The 8,760-nt window shown below is 41.5% G+C and overlaps 1 protein-coding gene across 1 annotated transcript in view; it reads right to left on the bottom strand.

Annotated features, from left to right (window-relative positions):
- LOC117777400 (hemicentin-1-like) overlaps positions 1 to 8,760 on the bottom strand; it is a 1,765,934-nt gene that overhangs the window by 1,256,272 nt on the left and 500,902 nt on the right. The gene's annotated exons all lie outside the window — the stretch shown is intronic.

The raw sequence follows: 8,760 nt of genomic DNA, 5'->3' as shown, positions 1-8,760 counted from the left end.
CCCAGTGAACTCTGAGGCGTCTGAAGCCTTTTGGAAGAATCGCTCTGTCCCACTCGTCATGATGTCAGAACAGAAGCAGGTCTGAGTCAAACGTATTTGGAAACAATTCTTGGCATTTGTTCCATCAACATGAACGTTCCGAATGACTTGAAAACATGTGCTAATATGACTTTTCTACACTTTTCATGTGCTGTTGGAAAACTTATCGGGTTTTTCTGCAAATCCAAAGAACGGTATTTTCAGATGGTTTGACCAGTGTGCTGGATTACAGAGACCTGTGCCTGTACAATGAACCAAGGATGAACTGTGTTGTGATGAATTGCTGATCTTGTCTTTTTATTTTATTTTTATTTTCTATTTTCATTTTTTCTGTTGGTCGTCCCTCGCCCCATCGGAGGATCAGAGACATGGACATTTTGAGTGTTGTCAGTCCTGTTCCAAAGCAAACAGGCCCCTTCGCCCATTTAAGCCAAATACATTTTGGTGCATAAATGTTTACGGTCATGTTTACTCCCACGGTGATCATACGTTTTACCCGTTTTTCATCCCATCAGCATTCCAGTAACAAGTACGAACCAAATACTGCAGAAGAGATTAGGCTCCTGACGCTGCTTTGTTTTCCCTCGTGTTCACACCATGGTTTTGAAGACAGATACTTGACAGCGGCCAAGGATCTTCTGTGCACGCTGATCGTCATATTACTTCTTTTGTTAATGTAGCATCACTCTTGTGTCAGTGTTATTCCAAAATAAAGATCTTAGGCTCTGATACGTCTGAGTGAGGCACCAGCAAAGAACAGCGAACCTTCACCACCGGATGATCCATGTCTCGGTCCATGTTAGCCCACGTCGCAGCAGCTCTGTTGTACCAACAGCTCGATTCCTCTCAGTTTTCAATGTGTTTCTTTTGTAACCCTCTCTTACAGGATGTTGGCCTTTTAGTGTTGCTTTGCTTCAGTTTGAAGTGTATCTTTGACTAATACTTGCAATAAAATGCTTTGCTTTACCCTCGTTGTCTCGGTGAGATGGTGTTGACATAACCACAAGTAAACACTTTGACTACCAGCAGAACAATATTACCGGCAAACTTGGTGAAAAAATAGTTATGTGACACATCCATTTGCTTTTTATTTGAATTTGGTGAAGAAGCTTTACCTGATATTTTTGTCTCAACAATATGAAACTTTTCAAACGGTATACATTGTTTTCCTTTTAAGAAATTATTGATAAAATATTAAAGTAAATTAGCACCCAATTGCTGCAGCAAATTGCACACACTCATAAATATTATTCTCATAAATATATCTCGGGAATGTACTTGGGAAATTTGTCAAAAACATTGAATGGGTTCTTGTCTTGGCCGGTTTCCCGTCCTTCCACCAGGTTTCGTGGACATAACCTACTTGGCGTCGTTAATAACTGACTCTGTTGCTGCCAGATTGTTTGACACAGGATGAGGATAAAAAGTCAGATTTTAATCCAAAATCAGGAACTGTTCATTTATTTATTTCTTCATTAAACTGAATCCTGCAAAGAGCCCAAAGTATTTACTCCTGACTGTCACCAGGAAACACACACACACACACACACACAAACAGCTGTAATTTCCCCATGTTATTTTGATTATATAAAAATGGACCATTTGTATTTCAATCATTAATTTCAGTCATTTTTGGAAAAAAAATTGCAAATATTCTCTGAGGATTTGCTGATTTTCTCTTTTTACATTTGTGTTGAGTTTTGTTTTGTTCATAAACAAATAAAAATGTTGTATTGATAAAACAAGAGACAGACTGATCAATAACGGAAGAACATTTGAAGATGTTATTCAGTGTGCAGCACTTTCATACCGGAATAAAACAAATTATGATTAAAATTCTTGCATTCACAGGAAAATTGCTCCAAATTGCTGTTGTCATGTGTTTTCTCACAACGCAACACGCAGCATAAAAAAACAGGAGATATGATGAGTGGTAAATAAGTGATGTTTACTTAATAAGTGAATTTATCAAATTTGTATTCAGTTGTAGTCTTTTAGAGTTTGGACACAATTATATTTTAATGCAAAACTGCCAAATGAATGCAGAGTCAGAAATAGTATGAAACATATTTCATTATATAATTAAAAGGTGGAATTAAAATGTAGGTCAGTCCCTGTCTTTCATCACAAATAGGACAAGTTTCATCTTATCAAACGTTCCAGTTGTATCTGAATTCATCCTGTTTTTTTATTTCTGTTGAAAGTGTTCCTGTAACAGAACAGGACGCAGGGAGCAGCAGCAGCAGCAGCTCAGTGAAATGAGAGAACAGTAACAAACAGAGATCACAGAGAGACGGCTGCTCTGTGAGAGAGCAGATGCTCTGCAGGGTGGGACTCGGCTCTGATTATGTTCACATCCTAACTGTCAGACACAGCTCAGCACTCAGCCGCACCCCACCGACAAAATGATGATGTTCATTTCTGCACATCATTTGAATAAAGCAGAGTCACACACTCGTTCCTCCGTGGGTCTAAATGCAGCTGCCACACTTCCTCCCACACTGATCACTCACTTTGACACAGAGGCACTGAGATAAACCCCACTGTTCGAATCTGAGTCAGTCCTGAACCGCATGAGGCTCAGAGACGTTTAAAGAGAGAGTCAACTCTAGACAGGAGTGTTCACAGGGAGTTTGGGGGCCCCAGGCAAAAGGAAGCCGGTTAGGGGGGAGGGCTACACTGAGCCATATCAAACCCAAGAAACACATTGTTCATGTCGTCAAAATTATCTTTTATTATCAAAATAAAAACGATGCAGACACATAAATAACAGCAATGTATTAAAAGTTTGAGTACAAACCTCCAGACACATAGAACATACACATTCAGAACATGGTAACTAGTCCAAGGCAACAACAATTCATTATGGTGAATCTCGGGGGGGCCCCCTATCGGCTCGGGGGTCCAAGAAAATGCCTGCTTTGCTGAAAACCCGGGGACGAGGCATCACGGAGCCTCACAATATAGTTCCTTAGAGTTTTAATATGTGCATTAAAACATGTCCTTAATCCGGAACAACCTTTTTTTTTAATGGCTCTGATTGGACTGAAAATGAGGAGCTGTGTAATTTTCCAGCAGGTAAAGTAGCATTTCTGACCAATCAGTATATTTAAAAGTTAGATTTGTTCACAATAACTTGTAGCCTTCATAGTTACACACACAAGAAACATTAGACTCGGGGGTTGTGGTTAGTTAAAGCAGTGTGAACTAACACAAATCTCACATGCTAACATCTCTGGTTATATTTAATAAAAGTGAGAAAACATGATCTTGTAATACGAGTCGTAAAAATATGAGGAAAGTAAAAATCACGGTCGAGTGTTGTTGTTGTTTTGAGACAAGAATTATTCAGTTTTCCATTCTAATGACTCAACGAGGCTTCACTCTGATGAATTATTTGACGAGTTTCTCTTTTAAAGTTCCTTCAGGCCGTGTCGTTGAGGATCTGTCACGTTCCTCTGAGATTCTTTCCCTCGCCACGTTGCACAAATTTGCAAAGTCAACTGTTGCGACGGCAAATTCAAGCTTCCGAACGCTTCATCATAATTAGCCAAGCAGCTACATAACCGGCTCTAATGAAAACAAACACGACCTACGGTATGTGTCGGCTTTAATCCAGGTCTTAATCACCGGTTTAATAAATGAGTTTACAAAGTAAGTGAACGCACAAACAGAGCTGCAGAGCTCAGGTGTCCCTCCTTCACAGGATCAGAGGAAGGAACCAGAAAGTCAAACTCTTTCCCTCTTTTTGTCGTTTCATTAAAAAGGTTGACTTGGCTGAAAGAATGATTTTCCACATTTAACATGAAACACAACGATACACACGTGGTTTTATTGGCGTTCCTTTGCTCGCTTGCTCTCTTTTTATCATTTCTCCCCTTGTGCCTCCCGGCCTCGTCTCTGCAGGTTTCCTCTCGTTAGCTGACGATGATGAGCTGCATGTGAAACACCCTGACCTGCTGCTATAAGAGGAAGCGTGTGGGGAACTCAAGAGTGTGTGTTTGTTTGTGTGTTTCATCATGTTGTCAGTTTAGTGTTGCAGGGTTCTGGATGCTTTTAGAGAAGAAGTGAACAACATCAAGTAGCTTATGTTGATACACTTGGCTGTGGAAAGACTTAACGATAGAGGATCTTTAGCCTTGGAGGACGCTGTAAAAACTCTAATTTCACACACTCATAGATATCAGTTCCCTAAATATGTCTGATTTGATATGTCATGAGTTGTTCCCTGAGAAATAAGTGAAAATATCACCAATCCCAACATATCTGGCAACGTTAAAGCTGCTGTTCGGACATCAACTCAGTAAACTGTCTGGAGAAGTTTATGAAGAACGCAGCAGGAGATGTGGAAATTAGTGTTTGTTGGTCTTTGTTTACAGTGGCCAGTCTCAAATTTCATTGCCTTACAAAGTTGACTTCTTCATCTGCATCTTCTAAGTATGTATGGCACCAGTTTTTCATCCTGAGATATTTGTATTCTTCCAGTTTCTTGGCAATTAACATGTCCCCTCACTTGCAAATGCACCATCTGTATCCTCACATGGGCTCACTTGGACATTTCCCAGACATTTCCAGGAAAGGTTCCTGAAAATTTCCATAGCATCTGACTCTGAGATTTGTGCTCTCACCCTCCGGAAGATCTCAGTGCATGTCTGAAAGCAGCTTTCAACAAAGTGAGAGAAAATCCACTGGGTTCTTCCTTCGCCTACACCTCCACCAAGTTTCATGAAAATCAGTCCAGTAGTTTTTGTGTAATCCTGTCGACAGTCACACACACAAACGGCAACGAAAACCTCCCTGGAAGAGGAAACCGAGCATTTCACACAAAATGTTATGTTTGTGTTTTGTGTGAAATGATAGTTGTGTTGAATAAGTGCTAAATGTCAGCGTGGACAGCAAACACATCACCTGATTCCCAGGTTGAGGGAAAAAAACAAGCGACAGATTGTGGCTTCACAGACAAATCACATCTGAGAAATTGTTGGCACGAGGTATTTTTAGAACAAATCACAAGATCACAGAGAATACAAGTCTCTCTCTCACACACACACACACACACACACACACACACACACACACACACTCACACACGCGTTAATTAAAACAGCAGAACCTTGAAGTCCCTCAGAGAAACGAGTGTCTCTAACTTTAATTTGTTTCATCCCAGGAGATAAGTAAACACTCCCTCGTTCAGAGCCGGCATAAAAAACCCTTCAAAGCTCACCTACCCTGTGATCCAGAGCCATTATTGTTCACATTGAAATGAGGATTTAAATTACACAACGTGTGGCTTGTCTTTATCCTGTTTTACTTTTCTCTTCTACCCCTCATCGCCCTGGATTTAACTTCCCCCGGCAGTTCCACCGCTCAACCAGGGGTGGGAGCAGTTTACTAAGAAAACAGGAGAGTTTGGTCTGGTGCAGAACGGATGAGATGCTCTGTCAGGATGAGGATTCACACACAGTAAGAACAGGGAGGATGTTGAGTTCATGTTTTTGGAGGAGAGGTCACAGAGGCATCTTACTGACGTCGAGACGAGGGCAGGGCTGAAAATAAAAAAGTCTAATAAAGATTTTAAAAAAGACGTGTTGGGTCATATAGATGGAGACTTTAGAACAAAAGTACTTTTTTTTGGTTCATCGCTGGACGTCTATATTTCAGTTTGTATCTTTTTAAATGTGACGTTTTCATTTCACTCGACCGCTGCTTCTGTCAGAGAGAGAGGATGACACGCAGGGAAACGACTCGACTCGTCGCTATCTGCTCTGACAAATCACCTGGAAACACAAAGAATCATCACAGACCTCAACCTGCAAGTTTATTTGAGTAAAATACCCACCCCCCCTCTGATTAGTTTGATATTGACACGGTTCTATAAGTTTAGTGTCTGCAACTTAACTGAACCATTAAATCCAAAGATCATTTCTGTATTTCAACTTTTTCGTGTGATCAAGGACTTTAAATACAATTTCTCATGTGTTCATATAAGTGAAGACTTTCAATGTATGTAATGTGAAACCTGTAGTGAAAATAAATAGCACTGCATTGAAACAAGAGGAAAGAGCCGGACCCTGTCCAGAGGTACAGAAATCCCCAAATCCTACTATTGACTCGCAGGTTGTGAATAATGGCGAAACTGAAAAGGTAAAAATGATAAAAATTTGTCTCCTGGCTCTAGATTCATATTTATCATCCATTCAATAGAGTGGTATGACCTTTTCCAACTTTTTCCAAATGAAGTTCACAGAACACTAGATGGGCACACGGCCAAGGCTAACGCTCTCTGGCACTGGTATAGAAAGTGGAAAAAGACAAGTCGTGTATCTGCCTGTTTATCTCGACCCGCCCCAGATGTATATTGTGTTCTGATATATAACGAGGACACAGTCTGAAGCCAAGTCACATGCCTGGAAACCACAGTCATTATCTTTATCTAAACAGACCACGTCCTGGTGACCCCACCGCTGTTAATTACTGCGATGCTTCTTTCATTAATACCAAAAAATCAACAACATTTACTCGCCATTCTTACCCTCAAATGTCACGCAACTCAGTCTGTGAGTATAAATATCTGGACATGTTTTTTCCTCTAATCACCAGACCACCCGCTCTCCTCCTTTTGTTCGCCCTGCACTGCCCTCTCTCTCTCTCTCTCTATCTGTGATCATGAATACGTATAGTTCTGGCAAGGAAACGGTGCCTTGATAAGAGCAACATGTCTGGAATGCACAGGGAGACATTGAATAATCTGGGGTCAACTGAGGGAAGACCGGCTGCTGGTGGTTCTCATGCACGAGCCGTGGATCAGTGCACTGCTCTTGACTCCAGAGAGAGAGAGAGTACAATGCACAGCACAAACAAGAGTGTGTGTGTGTGTGTGTGTGTGTGTGTGTGTGTGTGTGTGTGTGTGTGTGTGTGTGTGTGTGTGTGTGTGTGTGTGTCTGTGTGCGTGCCCCTGACTGCAGGGATGGTGATAAGATAATATTGAGCTGTCAGGGATCAGCAGACAGTCTCTTCTGTTTATGGGCTGAGTGAATGATGATGGACCATTTGAACAATTTGTCATTATTCACCGACGCTCCTGAGTCGATGCAGCTGTAATGAATTTAATTATTTACAGATCATTTCGATGATTTTTGGAAGAAAAAAATAATAATCAAGGGTCCATGCCGCTTGTTTCTTTTATCTAATACTGACAACACGTAATCATTTAAAGGAAACGTATTATGTTATTTCACTTAGTCTTTCCTCTATGGACTGTTTGTATAGATTTCTTTATGTTTATAGAATTTCTGTAAAGTTAAAAAGTGACGTCATGATGCGAGACCAGTGGCCGTGATTTCCCAAGCATGCCGGAAGCGGTTGACCAATCGCAACAGAGTGTTCCAGCTGGCCAATCAGAGCAGACTGGGCCTTAAAGAGACAGGAGCTAAAACCAGAGGCTGAAGAGAGGAGCTGCAGCAATGGACATTATGAGGAAAGCGATGTAGTTTTGAACATTAGAGCATGAAAACATTTTCAATGCAAGTTAAAATTATGAACCTGAAGCAGAATATTCTCCATTAAACCAATGATAGCAGCGTGGCTAATGGCCTTCCCTGAAATGTGGAGCTTACATTCGTCGTACCCTGTGGTGGTTAAATTAAAATACTTGATATATTGATCCCCTCCTGTTTTCTGTAGCGTCACCATCAGGTGAAAACTTCAATTTGGCTCATACTTTGATTCATGACTTGCGAGTTAGAGCCCGGCCACACATCGGCAAATGTGACGCAAATATCACGGGGCAAACTCCGCCAAAGTTGAACTCCACGCGAAGCCACACTGTGATTTGCCTCGCCACAGGAAGCAAATGTTTTTTTCGCCTCCTCGCTCTAATGTACGCCACTGAAACATTTGTGTATGTGTGACCGGGCCTTTATATTCACGCCCTGTGATACGCTGCCATAATGTCCAGTGTGTGTACCCCACCTCTCGTCCAGTGTCAGCTGAGACTGGCTGCAGCCCCCCCCCCCATGACAAGCAGTATAGATAATGGAAGTCTGTAAAGATCAGCCTCAGATATACTTCCTAAAAAGTTGAGCTACATGATGCTTTGGGTTAATAAACAACGAATTAGCCCTTGTTCGTTATTTGTTTTGGTCCTTTTGACAGTAAAAATGTACAAATATCGCTTGCTGTATATTTTTCAGGATAAATGTCTTCCGGCCTCTTTAATAGGAGCTGCAGGACTTATTTATTATACAGGTCCAGCTACAGAGGAGCAGGCTGAGCTCCACTTGATGGATTTGCCTCGGCTGCACCTCCATCTCCTCTGCCGTCTGACGGGAGGTGCATGAATGCCAGGGAGCACCGGGTACACCAACCGTACAATGAGAGTTCTGGTAATGGCTCTGTGACACAAGGGGGATTTTCTTTGGCAGAAATCTTGGTAAGAAAGCAGTTTGAGGAATGTCCTGCCCTCGCTTTACGTTCCTACTGTCAAAAGTGCTCTCGAGAGGGATAATCGGAACCCAGTGACGCATGCTTTGTATACTTCCTGCGTTTTTGACATATTGGTTTCATATAGGACGGGTGCATTTAGAGGGCAGGCACACAGCAACTCTCAGCATCAATGTGGCTTCAGTGAGTGATCAGTATTCTACTCTCACACCAGTTTTCATTCCATTTTCATAATATTTCATCATTGTCTTTTCCATCTCAGAGTACAGCCTCTGGGAA

Source organism: Hippoglossus hippoglossus, chromosome 16, assembly GCF_009819705.1.
Source record: "Hippoglossus hippoglossus isolate fHipHip1 chromosome 16, fHipHip1.pri, whole genome shotgun sequence".
NCBI classification, from domain to species: domain Eukaryota; kingdom Metazoa; phylum Chordata; class Actinopteri; order Pleuronectiformes; family Pleuronectidae; genus Hippoglossus; species Hippoglossus hippoglossus.
Note: the sequence above shows the minus strand (reverse complement) of the source record. Positions and strands in the feature narration are given on the sequence as shown.